The 21,181-nt window shown below is 42.6% G+C and overlaps 3 protein-coding genes across 3 annotated transcripts in view; 2 read left to right on the top strand and 1 right to left on the bottom strand.

Annotated features, from left to right (window-relative positions):
• LOC126563129 (coatomer subunit zeta-1) overlaps positions 1-21,181 on the bottom strand; it is a 558,371-nt gene that overhangs the window by 168,021 nt on the left and 369,169 nt on the right. The window lies entirely within an intron of this gene.
• Positions 1-21,181, top strand: part of LOC126561377 (trafficking protein particle complex subunit 11) — a 411,048-nt gene that overhangs the window by 72,875 nt on the left and 316,992 nt on the right. The window lies entirely within an intron of this gene.
• Positions 11,184-21,181, top strand: part of LOC126561302 (uncharacterized) — a 60,030-nt gene continuing 50,032 nt past the window's right edge. The window contains exon 1 of the mRNA XM_050217357.1: positions 11,184-11,219. The gene's annotated coding sequence lies outside the window, so the exon portion shown is untranslated. The remainder of the gene's footprint in view (positions 11,220-21,181) is intronic.

Genomic DNA, 21,181 nt, shown 5'->3' with positions numbered 1-21,181 from the left:
GGTTCGATTTCAGACCAGTATCATCATCATCATCAGCATCATGTTCGGTAAGTAGTATAAACGGTACCCTAAATGAGGTGTATACCGTCTGACCAATCAACACCTTCGCTGCCCTAATGAAGTACTTATGTCAGCTGTACAATTGCACGCTTTGAGCGCTTACAGCAATATTTCGCGCTAGAGTTTTTCCAACGTTTACATTTTAAGCCTTTTTGAGTGCATCATAAGCAGCGGTTTCCATTCGAACTCTTCCTGAACTTTCTTCGATGTTTCAAACGAGCACGTGGCATTTCGGACTCCCAAAATGCGACTGTATGAAACGTCTACGGAGGGAAAAATCACCACGGTACATTGGACGATTAAAAAACAAAAAAAACTATCCTCCATTATGCAATGCCCGAAGTGGAAGCGTGGTACCAACATAAAAAAATACATAAAACTGACCATAGTTGAAAAAAGGGAATGAGAGAAAAAACCCCAAATTGTAACCCATTATCGTGAAGGGTCTAAATGAAGTAAGTAAGGGATTCTTTGTTCCACTTCTAGTGTTATTTTTTACGCCGAAGCTTGGATTTTTCTTCCATTCGGTAAACGTACAGTTTTAGTTTAACGTTAAGGGTGCAGTCTTTAAAAAAAAACCCGTTAATTTTTCTGTTCCATTGAAGAAGAATGGTTTAATGCACCTTGCGCATTATGTCGAACGGTATCGGGAAAGCACTTTGGCACGAGGCACACGCAAGGTCAAAAAATGTTTTGCTTTTCTTTACGTTTGGAATACCAATGCATTCTCGCCACCCACCAACTCTCCACTCGCTTCAGCTTCCCGGCTTCCCATCCGGTTAGCTTCTGTTGGTGATAGAACGCGAGCAACTGTGTAATTAATTTCCATCGTGCTTTTTACACCTACTCCCCGACTGTCGGACGGGACCGCGATACGGATGGAAAACTTTTCTTTTGAACGGTGTGGAAAATGGAGATGCGTCTGCATCGCTGCTCGTTCTACGTGTTCCGTTCTGCATAACTACATTACAGCGCACGTAAAGCGCCGCAGCAGTGCTTGCGTTCTGTCAATGTTAGGGTTGAAATGCTTTTCTAAATCGTACGCGTTTCGATGCGGGCTGTGGCTTTTTCCAAATGGTACATTAATTTGGTTGGTCAAATGGAAAGAGCAAAGAGAGAGAGAGAGAGAGAGAGAGAGAGAGAGAGAGAGAGAGAGATTATCAAAAAAATCTATAGGAAACGCGGAAGGGCCAGTCGTGCCAGGGATTGTTTAAAACTTTGCACTTTATCGCCACCATTCGGACACTTGCTACCGTTAGTTGTAAAGGAAAAAAAAGAGAAACATATTTTCCGGTTGGCTTTTTTTCGGTTATCTGGGTGCGGTTGGGAGTTGCAGAGGTTGTGCTGAGATTGTAAATGAAGGAATGTGTTATGGTTCAGACGTACTCTGTTTTACCACTTTTTAATGTGCTTTTAGCTGCATCTTTTGCTGTCAGATTGTGTCTGTAATAGGGATGATTTTTGGCTCCTTTGAACGATTGTTATAGAGTATGAGGTTTGTTGAATAAAAGTCGCAAAATAAGATAATTTGAAAAATTTGTTCGTTTGAGTGCCATTGACTGATATCTGTAAACACCGCCGCAATATATTTTGAGGATTATGGGGGATTTTTAAAACAAACTTTCCTTAAAGTCTAAGTAAAGAAACGAAAAAGAAATGTCTTTGTTCAAACTCAACTTCGAGCTTGATGTTATAAACCGAACGCGATCGGCGCTAGGTGATCGGATCGGCGAAGACGAACCTTCGGACTGAGTGCAAGGGCACTCGTGGGGGCACTCAAGAAAATGTTATAAATATTAGTCGTTCCGTAATGAAACTATCTTACGGAAACGAACTGCATAAGGCGGTAATTATATAAGCAAATAAAAGCAATCGAAGAATTTCAAGCTTGTACAGCCTTGATTTAAAGTGATTCACTCGCCACACCAACCATACGCATATTTAAGTTGAAGAGCTTAAGCTGTGTAAAGTGACACCGGTCTTCGCACGACAGAACCGAAGATTTAAATCTCATCCGGGACGTTCTCCCGCTGCTGGGACTTACTACCGAACTACGTCACATCAGTAATTCCAGTACGCCATTAGATGAGGGGATCGTTAAGCCAAGAAAAAGCTAAAGCTGTGAACTACAAGCAAAACTTTTTATTTTTATAAGACGTGCTTTTGGATTAACTAACCCTAGCGTTAAGCTTCTCTTTAGAATTTCTGTTTTTAAGATAATGTTTCGCTAATATGCTAAAGGTTAAGTAATTTATAATCAGTCGTAAAACTGAATAAGTTATTTCCATCAATACGGTTTGAAGTTTCTTTTCCGGGAGTTAATAGTGGAATAATTAAGCTTAACTGCTTATTTATCGCTTCCAATAGCTGAAAGAAAATGTTATAAAATTAACAGCTCATTTGAAAGCTTCAAAATGACTATAAATGTCCCGCTCGTCACATCAAATACCTATCATAGATCATTTCCATGCCAACAATGCACACCGGCACGTTTAATCTTCAACAAAAGCTCTCATTCTATTCATCGTCGTAACTGATCCGGATGATCCAACTAATTCGACGACAAAACTATTCTTAAAACCTTCGTTCATCGCTTATACGGAGTGGTCAACCTCCTGCATTGAACTGTCAATAATGCCACCCAAGACAAAAATGGTTCGGCCGGCGTTTGATTTTTAACGTCCGGTGGACATCTCCATCATAAGCAGCACCATATGAGCCAATTTGGAGGCACAAATCGTTTCCCATGAACACAAAACATTTCGCTCAAGTTTTTCTATTGTGTCCATTCCATTGTGAATGCCTGTTTGTGTGTGTTCCCATCGTTTCTTTACATTCATAAAATAGCAATTTTTGAAGGAAAAACATCAAATTTGAGTGAATGTTTGCCGCGCATACTTTCCAAGATTGTTTTCTTTTACGTTGGATCGGTGTACCGTTTGGCATGATTGACACTTGGGCATTCCTGCTGTTTGGTGGTGGCCTGCCGACGACGTTCGCCATAAGCTGCTAGGTAGGTGGGGAAGAAGGGAAAGAAAAGCCAACACGAAACCGAAACAATCGAACGATGACCATCGAGATGTATGGGACGCCGATTCGGTTGGGTCGTTTCCCATTTGGATCGGTTTGGTTTTGGTGTGGGGTTCCCCTATCTTCGAGCGCGATCTGGCCAAATGTTTTGCTCCAAATCTGTCCAAATCTGATGGGCCCTTTTCTACGCGAGGTTGAGTGAGTGCAGAAGGCTTTCTTTTTTTTCTGTGCTAGCGGAAAGGAGTCGTTGCACCACTTAGCGATCGCGATGGTGCCGTGATCGATGCGGTCCGATTGCGCAACGTTCGTTTTGAAGATGTGTATTTTCGACGAAATCATTTGAAAAAAATGCCAAATGGCAGTTGAAAATGTAGCGATCCCAAGACGGTTTAAGCGGGAGTTGACCTATTTGAGTCAAGCGGATTCGGGGTGGCAATTATCGCGCTAGGTTAGGATCAATCAGGCAGAAAAAAACAGGTGAGGGTGACTTAGAAATCTGCAAGAAAGACCCTCGAAACATACAGGAAAATCACTTTAAAAAGCAATATCTTTACTAAGTACGTCTTACGTCACCGTGATGAGCTTTCGTGCTCTACATTTTTGGAGAAATTCGAAGGATCTTGATGATATGCGGGCTTCCAAATTTTGAAAAATCCATAACATAAAAAAAATATCCAAAATAAATCTCCGTCAGTTATTTCATACGTCAAAAGCTCCATAAAGTTCCCCGTTCACTTTTAGATCATTTACTTTGACGTGGGCCTAAAAATATGATCTAGATCAAGAAGTAGGACAGTTCGTAAGGTTACCCCAGCGAACGCTTACGCAAGCCCTTCGTTTACTTTACACAAGCATAAGGGCTGCCTCTCGCCACGAACCGTACCGGTGCGTAAAAGTTCGCGTGGAGTTAGTTTTATTTTGGGAGCACATTATGTTTACACGATGAAAATGGCCCAATTAGTCGACACGCGTACGGTACGGCCGAAGCTCCATCCATTCCACCAAGCACAGCAACAAACAAATCGCTTCCATATTGGCCATTTCCCGTGGCGAAGATTTCCGGACTCTACCACCCGTCTGTCCGGTCGCGCGCGCGGGACAAAGTTGCCGAACTATCTGGTCGGCTACACTACTTCGCAAAATCACCGGCAAGCGAATGTGCACCGCTTTTCGTGATTAATTACAGTCTATAAATTTGTTTACTCTCTTTCGGCTGGGGTTGTGGGTGATTGCTGCAGTGTTGTGAAACGGTGCCAATAAAACGATTAAGTGTTGGTTCTTACATAAAATGGGAAAGTTTGATCCGCACGGCAATGGTTCACCTTCACCTGCGGGGCAACGGTATCCAATCTAGAGCATAATTGTGGTAAGCTCTTCACGATGGTTCGAAGTCATTAAGAGGGTGAAGGGAGTCAATCGGGGCGAAGTTCGAGAGACTAGACGAGGATTCCTTTATCAAATTGTAAATGGTCCCAGATTTATTGCCGGTTTATATCACCTCGGAGAAAAACAACTGCTCGGGGTGATTCTGGTCGGGTATTAAAGTGATCCAGATCAGTTGACGAATATCAGCCCCGATAGAGGTAACTTTCAAACGTAATGTTCCAAGTCGAAGTTTCAAAAGTTTATGCAAAGTAATATCTCTTTGGAATTCCGTAGTCAGGATTCAAATCAGATGCCTCCATTAAGGTGTGCCTTTGTCAAACGAATTACTCTTTGCAATGTCCTTCGCCTGATTTAACATTCTTTCTCTTTGTCCTGCCAGAGTGGAAGATCGCTAAGTTTGATGGAATACTTCAACCTTTAAAGCCGTGTGCCTGCGGTCTCAAAAAAGTTGGTGCTACCAGGTCAACGGTTTCAAGGACGCATACCGGTGTGCGGTGTGCTACTGCACAAAACTTCTCTCTATTATTAATTAGTCGCTAATAATTGGTGCCCGCGTGTAACGACAAAAGGTGGTGCGCTAGTACGGAGAGCACAATGCGCTGAGTCGCTTTTGACTACTGGTTTGCGGTACAGTGTACTTACAGTACAGTACACTCACACACCCAGTAAGTGACCTCACACGGTCTGCCGGCATCAAGCCTGCACGTTCCTAACACTCTCCTTTCACAGTGTATCTGTGGCCACTTACTGCGTTGGCCATCCCATGCGGCCAACCAATCATTAATTTTAATTATCTAACCGAGAAGACCGACCAGGGCGTACTGGGCGCTGGGCACCTTTAGTGCCTTCAGTGGTTCGAAAATAGTAGCGGTCGTAAGGGGTTTTTTGTTCTTGTTTTGTTTTGCTGACGGCAACGATTTTCGTTATTATTTTTCCACCACTTGCTTGCTCGACTTTTCGGTGTTCGTGTGTCAGTGGCGAAGCCTGCACCGACACACAACCCACGCACCCTCAAACAATCAATGAGAGGTCATTTTTCATAAATCATGTTTACTGGGTAATTTTACTGTTGAGAACGAATGGCTCGCCATCCTATTGCGAACTCACTGCTCAGAGTAAAGTACCTGACAAAATGTCATCGTGACGGCTTCGAACACGATGCGATCGGAGAGTTCTAGTCGGTCGCACACAGCCAGATCAGGGCCATCTAGACTTTGACTTTTGTGGCAGTTTTTGCCGTTTGGCTTGCTCAAAAGTTAAGCTTACAGTGAAGCCATAGAGCGCTGACGCCGACGTCTGGTTCTCGTAGCCGTTGTGTTGCGTAAGTTGCCTCGAGGGACCTTGAAAATTTGGAGTAATTATAGATTTACCCGTCGTCGTTGTCGTTCGGCAAAGAGCATGAATGCTCCGAGCTCGGCAGACGGTTCGAGACGGGTGGAAACACGGGTGAAGATCTGTGATAAGGTGTCCCCGGATACGGGTGCTCAACTTTTACGCTTCCTGAGCTCCAGATGTCCTTTGCGAGATATCAAGCTACCAAAACACAACGAGGAAACAATCTGACAGGCTTGAGATACGGCACGGTAGAAAAGTTTCGTACCGAGTTTGCTGTGAGTGGTTTTAGGCTGGAGAATGGCAACGAGTAGAACCCTGCACCCGAGTTCAATGTCGCACAGTGCAGTTAGCAGAATTCCGAATGCAGAATGCTTGAACTATATTTGAATGTGCGTGAAACAATTTGGCTATAAAAAGTATGTTTTAATTACTCCTCTTCCTTCAAGCGAGAGCTTTAAATCGGCTTGTGCATTCGATGAATAATACAGACGAAATGTTCGGAAGAACCTTGCCAATCCCTGTAATAGAGCGTAAATTAAATGCGTCTTACAAGGAGCATTATTCATCCTTTAGAATCGAACAAGGATATTGGTTTGATGGCAATTGCAATAATTTATCGACATGCAGTACCGTTGATAAATGACATCCGTTGCATTCGTGGGAGGTACTTGTTGCATGCTGTTTACGTCCAGGCTTGACAGCTGTCATACGGTGCACGCTATATTATTTCCGCACGGAGCAGAATGCACCAAGGAAGCGGATGCACTTCGTTGAGGGTGAACAACCACTTGGAAGCGAATTTATTGCTGGCATAAATTTTGAATCGTTTTCAAGCATCTATTTACACCGAGCATTACTTCCAAATGTAATTGTTTAAACACAAAACAAAATTTTATTTTCAAAAACACACATCCACTTAGTTTACCGGATACCAAAGATTTCGCCCACTTGAGCATTTTGTGCTATTATTAAAAAAAAAAACTCCACTTCACGCTTCCGAACCGATCCCACCGCGAGGATGTGGATCGTTTGACGGGTGTCAAAATCTGCCTCGAAAGATGACTTGAATGGCCGGATGTTTTCCTCTACCGGCGCCGTGCTGCAGCTAAATCCCACGGATTACACGTTGAGTGTGGTTTGGGATGGGAATGAACGCTTCGTCCTACTTGTGCGGTTTTTGCTGTCGATAAAGTTTACAGCGGAAGCGTGTTTTGCTCCGGGCCGCGGCGTTTGGTTGGTTGATGCTTTGCTACTTTGTTGCCGACGCTTTTTGACTACGATCGCTACGGCTCGTTCGTATTCGAGCCTGCGAGCTATTTTCATCACGAAAACAAGCTATTTTAAGGAATTCGAAACGATAACAAGCATAATGCGACCGAGGAAGGGAGATTAAATGCTCAAAATTGTGTTTATTTGAGCGATTTGAGCAGAACCACGAACGGATCGGATCGAAGCTATCGGGCACGTGTAATTTTTATCGATTCTTAGAAACAGGGAAAACGATGGCATGGAAAGGAAAACGAAGAAAAAAAAGGGATACTAAAAGTCACAAAGGAAATAAAATGTTTCCCGCCACCACAACAAAAAATCTGATGCGCACATTTAAAGTACATGGAGCTACTTCCTTTGGTCATGATGGGTTCGACTGCTCCTTCTTTTGACTTATGTTGTTTTTCCTCTTTTTTTTTCGAGACAAAAATTGGTGAATGTTTGATGTTTCTTGTTGCGATGCCATAGAATGCTTCTTTATTTTTGTCCATACCCACACCCTCACACACAGCCTTCTTCGCACGACAGGAAACCAGTGTTGTTGCGCTGTGACTTTTGAGACTTTTGTGTTTTTCTCCTGTGGTTTGTGAAACGGAAAAGCGAAGGAATTTAATTAATTGAATTCCATCCATGCTCGATGGTGTTCTCCGCTTTTCCCCGTACGACGGTTATCGATGGCGTGAAACCGTGTTCTAGATGGATGGAAGCTGTTACTGTTTATCATTTCGAACGTTCTGGATGGGTTCAGGATGTTAGAAAGACGTTACACGTGCCTGTTGCAGGATGTGGTGGGTAGGTTTTTGTTTGAAAATGTAGCTTTTTGTGCTACTAGCGTACGGGAGCGTGTTTGATTGGGTACAAATTGATACGATTTTAGAAGGCAATTAGCATCCTCGTTGAGGTACGTTTCTGAAAGGATTGTACAATAAAAAGGTTCCTACTTGGTTTCAGATTTCCTAGAAATTCGTGGGCCTTTAAGAAATATACCTTGAGTGTTTCAATAGAATTCTTTTTTGGCATTATTTGCTGTAAAATTAGTTGGCCCAGAGATCTAGGAAAAAGGTAACCTTTCAAGATTTCTTCTTAAAAATGATAATCCATCTCGGCATCATTAAATTTCAAACAAGAAATTGTTTGATTTCTCACATCCAGTTTCCAGTCTTTTACATCAAGCATTCCGCCATACGCTGGCAAAGAAAGTGCATTTTTCTTACACAAAGCACACCATGTTGCATAAAACCGACGTGATGCAGGCGTCATTTGATCCCTCACCTTTCTTCAACGATTGCTCAAATTTGTCGTCAGTTCTACGCTTCGAGCCCAGCCATTTGTAAGCGGTCGTGGGTCGCTGCGAATACCCTGAAGACTTCATGCGAATGCTTTACCCGTCCATCAAACGCACCAATCCGTTGTGTACACAAAAACCGATTCCTCCCGGGAACAGACCGGTCGAGATCAAGGCAGTTCAACTGTACCACCGTGGGTGATTTATGGTTATTCAATACTCACCATCATTATGTGTCATTTAGAGACAGACAGTCGGACAGGCCGTCGTAGCGTTGCAGCGGAGGCATCATCATTATCGTCATCATCATCACCATGCGCCTTGCCTGTCAACGCCAACCATGCGTGGCGTTTGTGGTTGGTTGGGGGTTGAGATTGTCAACCTTTTGGCAGTGTTCTCTTTTTATTGGCTTTGACCCATTGACGGCGTTGAGGTGAGAAAGGAGCGAGGTGGGTGTGCGGTAGTTTTTGCAATATTTTTCACCCTCCCCTTCACCGCATTGAAGCCGGGCGATGCCATTTATGTTGTTAATTCGTGTTCTTTAAGCGCCGGTACGTTATGGTTGTTATGTTGTCGCCGCACGGTATGGCACTGTATGAGGTCAAAAATTATTACGAAAGCTCCGTCAACTCGATCGATGGTGGCAACCGAAAAAAAAAGCGACCCGCGAATTAACGCTGATGCTGCCGGAAGAAATCTTTGCCAGCGTAACGGGTGGCTTTTATGATCATGTTTACTTAACGTGGGATGGATGTTTTTCTCCTCAACACTATCACGAGGAGGGTATCCTGAAGCCTAAATGGGCACGATGAATCGGTAGAGGGACGGCTGGTTGGGCGTAATTTATTAATATTCATGATGAAAAGAACGCTCGTTACTTTACGCAATTAACATACGCGCCCGAATGTATGCAAGCCTTTGCACAATTGTTTAAAAAAAAAAGTCGGAATAAATCACTTTCAACACGTGCAACGTTTTGCGCTGGGCAAAAATAATATTTAATAACGAACAGTGCACAAGCGTAATATGCAATTCCACTTCAACCTTTGCAGCAAGGCGCCTAAAGGCACCGATGCATGGCACCATTGGCCCACGTTACGATCCGCCCATCGAAGCGACAATTTAATCAGCTTAATGACATTAGCTACAAGCGAGCGTCGAAAATAGGTCTCGATCAATTGCTTGCACTATATTTTGTTCGGTTCACCCCATTCTGCATCGCGTCTCGTGCTTTATGCAACACTTTGTAACTCTGGCTCGTGCAGTGCGAGACCCAGCAGCATCAGGGAGGGCGCGAGTTTTCATTACTTGCATTACTTTCGTCGTCCTTCGACCCTTGGAAACGGTGCGACGCCCACAGGACCCACGAGAGCTGTCCCAGTTGTGTTGAAGCGGTGTGTAGTAATTCCTTCTGCTGCACACCCTTCCCGACCTCGATACTCGGTGCCCTATTTCTAGCCCCGGCAAAATGATCGGCGGGCGTCGTCGCAGTGACACACCTCGATAGTGCCTGCCACTGTCAGTGTCCTCTAGCGATCGGTGATTTTTATCCACGTTGTGTGTGTGCGCTTTTTTTCCCTCTTCCTTTAGCCAGGTAGCCTTAAACCAGTTTCTTGTGGGACTTGTTTCGTGTTGCGCTGCGTGGCACTACTATGCACTTAATTTTCTTCCTAACTCGATGACTCGCCACCTACCAGGGGCGCTACCCGGTCGGTTCGGTGAGACATTCCGTAAAGTGTTCGGGTTCGAGTTTGTTGTACTTCTTTTTTTGTTGCTTGCTGGATTGCTACTCCACGCTTCTGTCACTCTTTCCCATAGTGTGCGGTGGCACTCCCTGCGAACGAGCGTGAGTCGTGAGTAACTTTAGGGCTTCATGGGAGTGTTTTGAGAAGTAGTTGGCTCTTGCATACGGTGCCCGGCTGGGTGTGAATGTGTTGCAGTTGAGGTTGAGGTTTAAATAACTCCAAATAACTTGCCCGATCACCAATCTCTGTATCGCTGACAACATCATCAATATCAAATGGGACCGTAAACAGTTAAGGCTTCGGATAAAAGATGTTGAAAATATTGGCACTATCATTAGGGAGATGGTGGAATATTATCCTCAAAGTTATGGTGTCCTTGGTCGACAGAGATTTAAAAGTCATAGATGGAATAAGAAATATAGCTGAGTGCAGATGTGAAGTTATTCGCTATTTAGGGTTTGTTTTTAACACTTCAACATGGAACAAAAAGGGTTCAGAATTAATTAATTTAAAAAAATCGTAGCAATATTGTCAGGTAGTCTTAAAAAAATACATTGATTTTGACGTATAACTTAAGCAAAACGGACACGATATGTATGCGTCAGCCATTGCCATATACGGAAGGCTTAAAGTTCGATTTATCTATCAGCCCGATGATTTCGATCGTTACAGAAACCAATCACGCATATTCACCATACAACTGCAGTGCTTTCATTCGGTCATTTAGAATGACCTAAATGGATTGTTTCGTGGAATCGTGCATTACCCGAGGCGAGGATTTTTAAAACGTACCATGCCCAATCTACTCCAAAGTTTAAAGTAAAAGCAATCCAAAAAGCAAGAGCTTTGTGTGGGTTATTTAAAATGTTGTACAATATATTTTGCCCACAACGAAGCACCTTCAACGTTAGGGTCCTTCCAAAATTTGTAAAATCTGCCCAGTTTTTTTTTTTTTTGGCCACCCGCTATCACAACTAAACCAAACTAATCTGGTTGTTCTTTTTTGCTTTGTTTCGTTTTTTTTTTAGTTTGAGGTGTCATCACTGCCACAACCGGAACCGCTACCGTTCGTTCCAAGATCCGGACAACTTTAGGAGTCATAGAGAAAGGTAAGCAAAGAAACGGGTGGGCTATGGTTTACAAAACACCGGTCACACTGTGCGTGCGAGTTTATGAGTCCGGCCGAGTTCACTGATTGAAGCAAACTAAATTGCAGCTGTAGTGCGTTTCGGGTATTTCGGGTGTGTGGTGAGTGTATGAGCTTATGCGGGCAGTCCGATTTTCCCGGAGACAAATCTCATTTCACAGCTGGGTAAGCTGAGTTTGAACGCTTCATTTCGGTTTTTTTTTTTTTTTTTGTTGCGTTGCTGATCATTGTTCCAAGTGCGGCACACGAGTGCGGCTGGAAATTGGTCAAATTACTTCATCCGCACCGCAAAACCAATGGGGGGGCCACCACCACCTTCGGGGTTTGATGAGGGTGCTGTTGTAGCACGGATGGAAACTATGACAGCTTCACTTACGTCAACGCATTTCCACCGGACCGAAAATGCGGGCAGAGCGCCTTTTTTATGAGGCGCAATGGAATTCGGGTTGGAAAGTTTGTTTTTCGTAAGAGTCACTTTAGTCGCTTCAATAGGCATTTCCTAGTCCTTCAAAGGATTACTAAATAAATACAAAAAGCCCTTTTGTTCTGAGAGGCAGAAGTAAAGTAACAATTATTACCAATTTATAAGGCATGCTGGAAAGCAGCTTCATTGAGCTTGTTCAAATTTTCGTATGAATTTGATCTATAATTCTCTGTTCGTTTGCGATGCGAACATCCTCGGAAATAGGTACTGAATGACAATAAGCTCTCCTCCGCGCTGTCTCGATTGTTGAACAAAACGTTTACGCATTCACATATTTCTCCTGACCATTGTGCCATTGCACACGTTATGGGAGGAATATGGGAGGAACTCTCGCATTCACCGAAAACGTTCAAAAAAACTGTCCCGCCGGTTGAAATCTGCGTGGAAATGCATACAGCTGGCAAAAGGATCCAGCGTTAGGGTACAGTTTTCTCTTTTTGTCCGGTCGTGTGGGGTTTTCCATTTCGGTGGGCAACCTGGCAACTGAGCAGGACACAAATTTGCCCGACAATTAAATTATAGCCCTTCTGAACCATTCCTGCACACCACGGTTAGGCTAGTCAAGCGGGAAAAGGGTGGCTTTGGAAAGCTCCAGTACTTCCAAATGAAATGCTTCACGTGCGTTGAGGATGCGTTTGTTAATGGTGGTCGATTTGGTGTATGTGTTTAGGAATGTTTTGGTGCATTTTACAAATAATTTGGAAGGATTCACGAAGGCTGAATTGAAATACACGAGTCACAATTACAATTGTATTAACGGGTAAAACTTTTTGTTTGTACATTTTATAGACACTACGGGTCTTTAATAAGAGGTAAGATGAATAGTGAGAGATAATATGGTTCTAATTTTTAAAGATACATACTTTTATGAGCAATGCAAGCTCTGTTTTACGATTTTTTATATGTTTTTACGATGCAATTCATAGTTTTCATTGCTTCAAACAATGTCTCCCAATCCAATCCTATTGGTCTCGTTTACCTCGTATACCGCAGCAGATGTCGATCCAAAGCCTAGGAATTACTGAGAACGAGTAAAAATCATGAGCCGGATGTCAAAGCCCGCGCTTCGCATGAAGCGATGTAACAATGTTGAACAGAAGAGTCCGCTCCGTTGCCTCAGTCCCCGGTGAAATTCGAACGCTTCCGACTGCATGTTCGACACTCTAACCTTCCCATGCTTCCCAGGGAATCTGTACTGCTGCATGGTGTTCCATAGTTCGTTCGGTCCGATTTATGTTATCGTAGGTCGCCTTGAAGTCAATAAATAGGTAATGCGTAGGGATGGGTCTGATAGTTCTTTCTCGTCTAAAATTCTAACAATCAGTCGATGCATAATGGCGGCTCATCACTGCCTGCTATTGATGGCTGTTTGATGGCACTGATGACTTCGTCCAGGGATGACGAGAGCACCTTGTCATCGTCACGCTGACTGTCGCAGTACTGCTCTCCTCTGCTTCTTGTGCCTGATTCCGTTTCTGCTCCGTTCAGAAGTCTGTCGAAGTTACACATCCATCGAACACCTCTCGCTTGTCCGACAGGATATCTCATTCCTCGTTGTGACGCATTGCATGGGGTTATGGGAGTTTTTACTCCCATTTTAGCGTTTTTACGCTTCGTCCCGTATTCAACTTCCTGTTGAATTTGCGAGTTTCCCTCCACTGGGAAAGCTGCTGCATCACATGCTCCTTCGGCTCTTAGAAGCTTGCATTTATTTTACCTTACAATAGCCGGGTATGCCTTCTTAGTCTACTGTATTGAATAATGATGGTGATTCCACAGAAATTACAACCTTATTTTGCATTGCACCATTTATTTATTTATTTATTTATATACTTATTATTACATAGAGTCATCTAGCCTGCTTCGTCCTACATAACTATACTAATTGAATGCAATTGACAAGAACACTAATGGAACGATTTTTTTTTTCACAAATTAACTTTACGGAGCACAATAAAAACCATAAATGAAAGACAGAAAACCAAGGATTAAATTGTCGCAATAGATGCTACGCAAGATTAGTTTAAGATTATTGATGCTCGTGTTGAGATCGACTGTTCGTTCGAACCAAATTCAATCGATCTAAATGCGGAACTAAAAATTGGTCTTGGTCTAAGAATTGTTATAGGTGCCTGGAAGTTTATACTTTCAAGAATGAACGGGGCCTCAATAAAACCGCTGATGAGCGCTTATGTAAAAAAAGCGCACGCACGCCGTGTTACTGGCACAAATAACTTCAAGTCATCAGAATACAGCAGTTTACAGCTGTGAGAAAGCGCGTTGACAATTTCATGAATAAACACAACAAACAGCAAAGGCCCAAGAATGCTGCCTTGTGGAATCTCTGACGTATTGGTAATGGGCGCAGGAAACGATGAGTTGATTTTGACCAATACATACATGGATATTTAGAGTATTGTTTGAGTGCTGAATCATCTTGATCAGGGTTATATTTAAAGTACTATCTCCTAATTTTGCTGTAGTAGCCTTATCTAAGTACTAACTGAAAAACAGTAACTCGATTATCTCGGTTTTTACATGACAGGAGTAAATATTTTTCAGTTTCACGGTTGAAAGGATGAAAAAAGTATTTTGAACCATATTTTACTAATTTTAAAACCTACTCCAATCGTAAAAGCTAATGCTCCTAAACGGGTTCCACCATTTTCCAGCATTCAAAAGTTTTCCACGTAATCCTTTAAGCTGCTGCACTCCATCACACCTGCTCGACCAAACGACAAACAGAACGTCAAACCAACTAGCGTGCAGCAGTTGATTTTTCAAACCATCGTGCCACCAAACCATCAACGTCGATTTGTGTACGGGCGTAAACTATATTCTCAACGTTTCCTTCCTCCCGGAAAATGGCAATCCGTGAAAGCGTATGTTTTCCGTATGTCTTTCGTGTAGGCTCGTTCACGGGCAAATCACACACACACACGCAACCATACAGCGTGCAAATCAACCGGTTGACGGTGGTGAACGTGCCAAGTGACATTGATGGTTGTAAATTAATTCAAGAAGCGTTTGGTACCTCTGACATTACGGAACGGAGAGGAACCATTTTCCTAGGGCCCAAAACCACCGGCAGTTGACATTTTATCAGTTTCAGTCGCTCTAAGCCTGTTCGTATCAGCGTGTTCGTGCCCGTGGGTTTATTGGGACGTGTATTGTCGGATGGGATTTATTGGCTTTTGAAGGGCCTTTTTGACGTTTATGATTGTTTAAAGAACATCAGTCGCCCGTTTAAAGCGACTAAGCCATCAGTTAGAGTGATGTTGGATAGTGGTTTGTAAAATTTGTATAGAAATGTATAGGCCTTAAGTAATCCATTACAACGTGTTATAATAAGGTAAGCAGAATCAACCACCTTGAGAGTAGGAATTTCGTTGGATCCCAGCAGCTTGCTGAGTGATAAAACAAATTCTAAGTGGCCGAAGGATTCTGCGAAAAATTTCCACAAATTTTATCACAAAATTCTAATCAAAATCAACACAACTCTCACACCCAAAGTTCGGAAAAACTGTCGAAAAGCTAAACACACAAACATTCCACTTGCTGATCATTGGAAACAGACGTTTGATCATGTAGATTGTGCCGTTTATCGATGGTTGTTGTTTGTTTGCATTTGCTTCCGTGTCACGTATCGGGAGGATACTGGGGCGGGAAAATTTATATCCCAGAGGACACAACCAAAGCAAAGATGCTGAACTAAATTCGTACGGCGAAAGCTAGGGATGTGAAAAGCGGTGCGTTCGTTTCCGTTTGTTTCAAGTGTCTAATTAATGCCCGGGGAAAAGATCCTTAAAATACGTCCTACTTTGGTGTTTAGAAAAGCGGGAACATTCTTATCGTGGTAGAAAAGTGTGTGATATGTACAACAGAACAGGTTTTGGGTGAAGAAACGTACGCTTCCGGCTGTCAGCTACAGTATCTGACAGCTTTAGCAGGTTCTGTGTGTATTTTCTTTTCCTTTTCATAGAAAAAAAAAAGGAAACCGAAACATCTATACGCAAACCCGTAACAGGAACGAGCGTGTACAAGGAAGGAAAATCGCTACACATACACATAAACACACTCACAAAAAAAAGGAAATTTTCACTTGGCAAAAAAGCGCACGAAACACGAAACGAATTGAAAATCTTCCTCAGCGAAGCATGGTGGAAAACTTTTCCACCGGCACCGGAAGTGATTTGTCAGGACTGACGAAAGTTTTGCGAGCGAGATCGGGGGATGGTTCGAGTCTTTCCTCTGTTTTGCTAGAGTGTGCTTAGAACTTTTTAGGCCGAAAGTCCCAATCGCGCCTTTCACCCCCATCAGACGGAACTGAATGACAATCGGCCATTCGTTTCCTGTACGTCAGTCAGTGTGTCATTCAGGTAGGCCTCGTATGAAACTAGGGAATAAGGGAACAGAACGTAACAAAAAACCTTGAGAAAAACGGAAAAAAAATCCTTCCCCTTATAGGCAGTGGCAGATATAAATTCTCGTCTCGAGAGCTTTCCTAGTTGGTACGCTGATGGTTTTTTGTTGTTGTTCCAGGTTTTAGATTTGCTTTTGTAAATGCAACGCTGGAGGATTTTTTTCCCGTTGTTGCTTCATATCATAACGTTTGTTAGCTGACCTATACTGGATCTTTAGGCTCAATCTAAACTGCTCAACTGCCGTGCCTACTAATCGTCGTTCTCGTCGTCATGATTTATGACACTCGCTCAGGTTTTGGTATTTTTCTTTTTGCCATATTTTCATCCAGAATAAGGCAGTGTAGATGAATTGGTTACGATTTGCCATAGTGTCGAGACGTATTGGGAATGATTTTGAAGCAAAGGGATAGAATTTTTTCCTCAGTAACAGCGTCACATCACATCTCAACGCTTGGAGTGTTTGGTGCGTGCAAATATTGAAATTGGAGCAGTGCCAGCAGAACAACTTGAATCGAATGGTAGAAATACATTTATGAGCGAGGAAAGGCAGAAGCATCAGCAAGGCACAGAGTGTTTGCGCTTTGATAGCTTCACACTTTATTGACAGAGTGAGCTGGTGCTGTCATCGATAAGGTTGGGTGTGTCAAGGATAACGGGTGACAGTGATATTGAGATATGAATTCTGTTATCTAATATGTCTTCCTTTTTTTGTGGATGAAGAAAATCTCAGGTCTAAATCGCTGGTTTGTTAGTTTTTTTTAAATTTATTTAACCTTTGAAAATTGTTCCAATTTTTTATCTTGTTGAAATGTTACTTAAATAAATAATAAATAAAAATCGAGACCAAAACCTAGCAAATCTGAATCGAAACACGGTCTATTCATTTTGTTTATAACTTCTTTGCTTATCGATCTTCTAGGTCACGTCGGCCATCAAATCGATTGTTATATTTGTTGATACTACGTGGTTGGATACTCAGTCCTCACTACGGGGGAACGGTCCGAATAAGATATGAATTCCGGTCAAGCCGTGTGAACTAGGCTGATCCCACTTGCTTATTACAAAATTATTTTTTAAAAGAATCTTTAATTTAATAGGGAAACATTTCCACTTCCGAGCTTTGAAAGGGAATCCTATCCCAGTAAAGCTCAGTTTTTTCGATGCCGGATATTCTGTCATCCAAAGGCAGAATCGTGTTCAAAGCGAGGGTTTTTATCACGGGCAGATCCTGGGTGTTCTTGATATGTTTCTTTGTCGATCATCTTGTAGTACCTAAGACAACTCCTGTCGCTAGCGAGGGTCCATATCCAAACCCAATTGCAGCGTCTCCGAGCAGGTCCCGTATCGGAATGTTTGACAACTCTCCAGTGCCCTGTACTACATCAAACATGGCGGGTCGAGAAGCCTCGTACTCCTCCCAAAACAATAGAAAATATTCTATGCCGTGGTAGCGGTGGCCGCAGCCACATAATCTGGAGTTGATCGGTCCTATATGCTGGAGATGGACATCATTCAAATCAGCGCACGAACTCCTTAGATGTGGTGGAACCAAGGCTTCAAGGACATCTGTAGAGTGATCGAATACAAGAACCTCGCGAGTTAATCGGTGTCCAACAGGCTCTGGCACCGAGCCATGCATAGAGACTGTGGCATGGTTCACGAATGTGCTCACAAGGTACGATAAGCCTATCGAAAAAGGATCCTTTCAAAGCACATGTTTTGGTCAATTGGTCTCCCTGTTTAATGCTTTATATTGGTTTGTTTCTAAAAACACATTAGAGTTTATTGCTAATTAATTATGATGGTACAATGCCACACATTAGAGTTTATTGTTGCTAAAAAAATATATGAAATTCATGTAAGGTCAAGGTAATGACGACTGACAACTTATCAACGTGGTATCAGTAAGTGTAGTAAACCATGATCGTCGTGACCAAGAAGAAGAATGTTCATCCAAACAATCAGCAAAGGGTGCCTAATCCACGAAAACGCTCAAGTATCTGCTTACATACTTGAACGATTTTAGAACGGCAAAGAAGCTGAAACCGTATCGAAATCCACATAAGTAATTGAATTTCGCTCTCCCTAGAATACACACGGAACATCACCTCATTCGAATCGTATCTTTAATATAACCTCAGTTCTTTGCATCGTCTGCAAGCAGCGCTTGCTTCTGTCTTCGGCTACGTTCACAGTATCGATGACAGACGATGAGTTTTATCGCCACAAAAGTTCACGCGAAGTTCGTGACGATACGCAGCGAGTGAAAATGTGTCAAAAGATGATGGGAAATTTGAATAACGCAAAAAAAAGAAAATCCCAACTAGCGTCATCCCGTTGCCACTGACGTTTTATCGATTTCGTCGAGGGATTGCAGTGATTGGTTGGTTGTGCAAAGTTATTTCACATCCGAATCGAGGTCAAATTGTGGTGAGCGACCTTTTTTTTTATTGGGTTATTTTTGTTGTCGCTACTCCGCTAGCGCTTTCCCACCAAATCAATCGATCGAAAAGAAAAGCCGGAACATTATCAAGCCATCAAATGGACAGTCGCGTTCAAAGACAGACGTTCGGAGGGTGAAAATGTTACCGGCAGGAGATGCTGTGGAAATCACACAACTGCACACACACACACACACACACTTTGCTCGTTTTTATTGGGTGAGAAGCGGGAAGATAAAAGGTCGCGGGTAGATGAAAAACAGATAAGAAGGACAAGATGCAATCGGCGAACACAACTCGATTGCACAACTCTTCAAGTGACATTTTGATATTATTTTTCAATCAGCACCACCTGCCCTGTCCGTCCGTCGGCGTGTCGGGCGCCCACGATGCATTCGATATTTTGCATTCGTCCTTCGTTTCGTCGGGCATGTCGGGCGCCTCTTTTACCCATGCCACACACCGATCGCTGTGTCGATGAGCACACAGACTTGCACTCGATCATGCTCGCACGGTTTGCATAATAATTATTGCAAGTCGCGCGTCTGTCTCGGGACATTTTAGCGACGGACGGTGATTCCCGCTGCACACTGGACACACTGCTGCTGTACTGTGTTTGCAGATTTGTGGTTGGTGAGGTGGGAAATGATTATGCCACCATCAGCTTTATCCCCATACATGCTTTCCCCTCAATCTACACACACACACACAGCCCTGTTCAGTGTGACATAGTTTTTTTTTAATGTAAACAAACGTCCATTTCTTTCACCGTATCATTCTGTACCCCGGTCTGCACCGTTTAAAGTAAAGCGGTAAAGCAAGTAAAGGGTAACGAAGCAAGTAGCAAATTGTTTTCCGAAGCACATACACGTAGAGCCACCACGTTTGTGGTTCGCTGATAATGGCTATGTTCTGCCACTGTTTGGGAAGGGTTGGGTTTTTTTGTGTCGTTGTTGCATCGTGCTTTCTTTTATTGTTGTCTAGTGTTGTGCAGTGGTGGTGGCTTTTCCGACCAGAAGCATTGTCACAGTGCCCTAGATTGGTAGCAGTAAGGGGATCGAAGTGTGGAATGCCAGTGAAAGGAAATTACGCTACATTGTCACTTGTTTTGTCGCTAACGTGAATCGTTTCATGCATGCTAACCAGAGGAACCGATTGATGATGTTGATGGGTGGAGATATTTATTACTAGCTAGGCCATAGTTTCATATATACTTGTGTTTTTTTTATTTTGATTCTTTTAATGCTATTTGTCTTTTAATTTTAGGGCAAGTTGCAAGTTTTTCATTTTTTATTAGCTTTTTTTTGTTTGTTAAATAGTTTTTCACATTTTCTTTATGATTTGTGTTTGTTTTGATTATAGTTTGAATGATTTCGATTCATTCGTTTGTCTTGTTTGCATAATATACATGACTGAATGGCTCTCGTACTTGGTTTTGTAAATGTTAAAAATGATATTATTATTATTATTTATTTTAATTTGTCTGTCTTACTGCTACACAAATGTAACTTTATAGCTAGTGGAACTCTACAGATACTTTAAATAAAATAAAAACAAATTAACCAAACCTAAGCCCTAGACTTAAAGCAAAGTATTTAAATGGGAGTGGAACGAGTTTCAGGAAGAATGAAAATCAGTGCCGTAAGCAGCAAGGTTAAAACTGATTATAGCACGAAGCAGAGGATCTTTGCGACCAACCGCAGAGGGCTTATTAAGGACATTTAAAGATGGACGAGGGCGCAAAGAGCTGGAAGGTAGATAGAAGTGTATTAAGGATAGGAGAGCAGGAGAATCTAGGAGATTGAAAAGAAGGGAAGCGATGAAAGAGGATTGAGCAAGGAAGCGGCGATCTCGCAGAGAGCGTAAGCCTAGCAGTTGACACCTGGACTCGTAGGGAGGTAGAACTGAGGCCGAATCAACCAGAAATTAACGCGTAGCAAACCTGGTGAAAGACCTCTGAACCCGGCTCAATATGTTCGATGTGAACCCTAGCAGAACAGAGCCTTGAGGCACAGAGGGTCGGAAAAATCACTGGTCACACGTTACAATACACCAAGTGTTCTCCAAGCACTGCCCAAAACAGCATCGATATGGTACGAAAAACTAATGCAAACATAAGTGAGTTCGGAAGCGACAAAATGAAATGGAACTACATTAAACAGGACAGAGTGTATGGGAATTAAGAGAACACCAGGATGTAAGCCGATCAAGGATATCCTAAAGTATAGAACAGTTGGCCAGTGAGGAGATTGAGTGGAATATTTTTTTATTGTCAGCATAGCAAAGTAAGCAATTAAAAGGTGCGATAGAGGATAGAGGGATGGAAAGGACGGATAAACAGAACAGAGGACTAAAGACACTTCCTTAGAGAAAATTTATCTAATAATAAGGAATGGAGGACAATACGTCGTAGAGCCGTCATACTAAATTATTTTTTTATTTTATTTATAATTTTTAATGACGGTCTAGTGTCGTATTGTCAACACCGCTTGTGTTGAATAAATTTTATAATCATACTGATAATAGTATGGCCTTATCCTTACATATTTTTCTTCTTGTCTCAACGACCTTCAAA

Source organism: Anopheles maculipalpis, chromosome 3RL (genome assembly GCF_943734695.1).
Source record: "Anopheles maculipalpis chromosome 3RL, idAnoMacuDA_375_x, whole genome shotgun sequence".
NCBI lineage: Eukaryota > Metazoa > Arthropoda > Insecta > Diptera > Culicidae > Anopheles > Anopheles maculipalpis.
The sequence above is the reverse complement of the archived record's forward strand: the minus strand, read 5'-3'. Positions and strand labels throughout refer to the sequence as shown.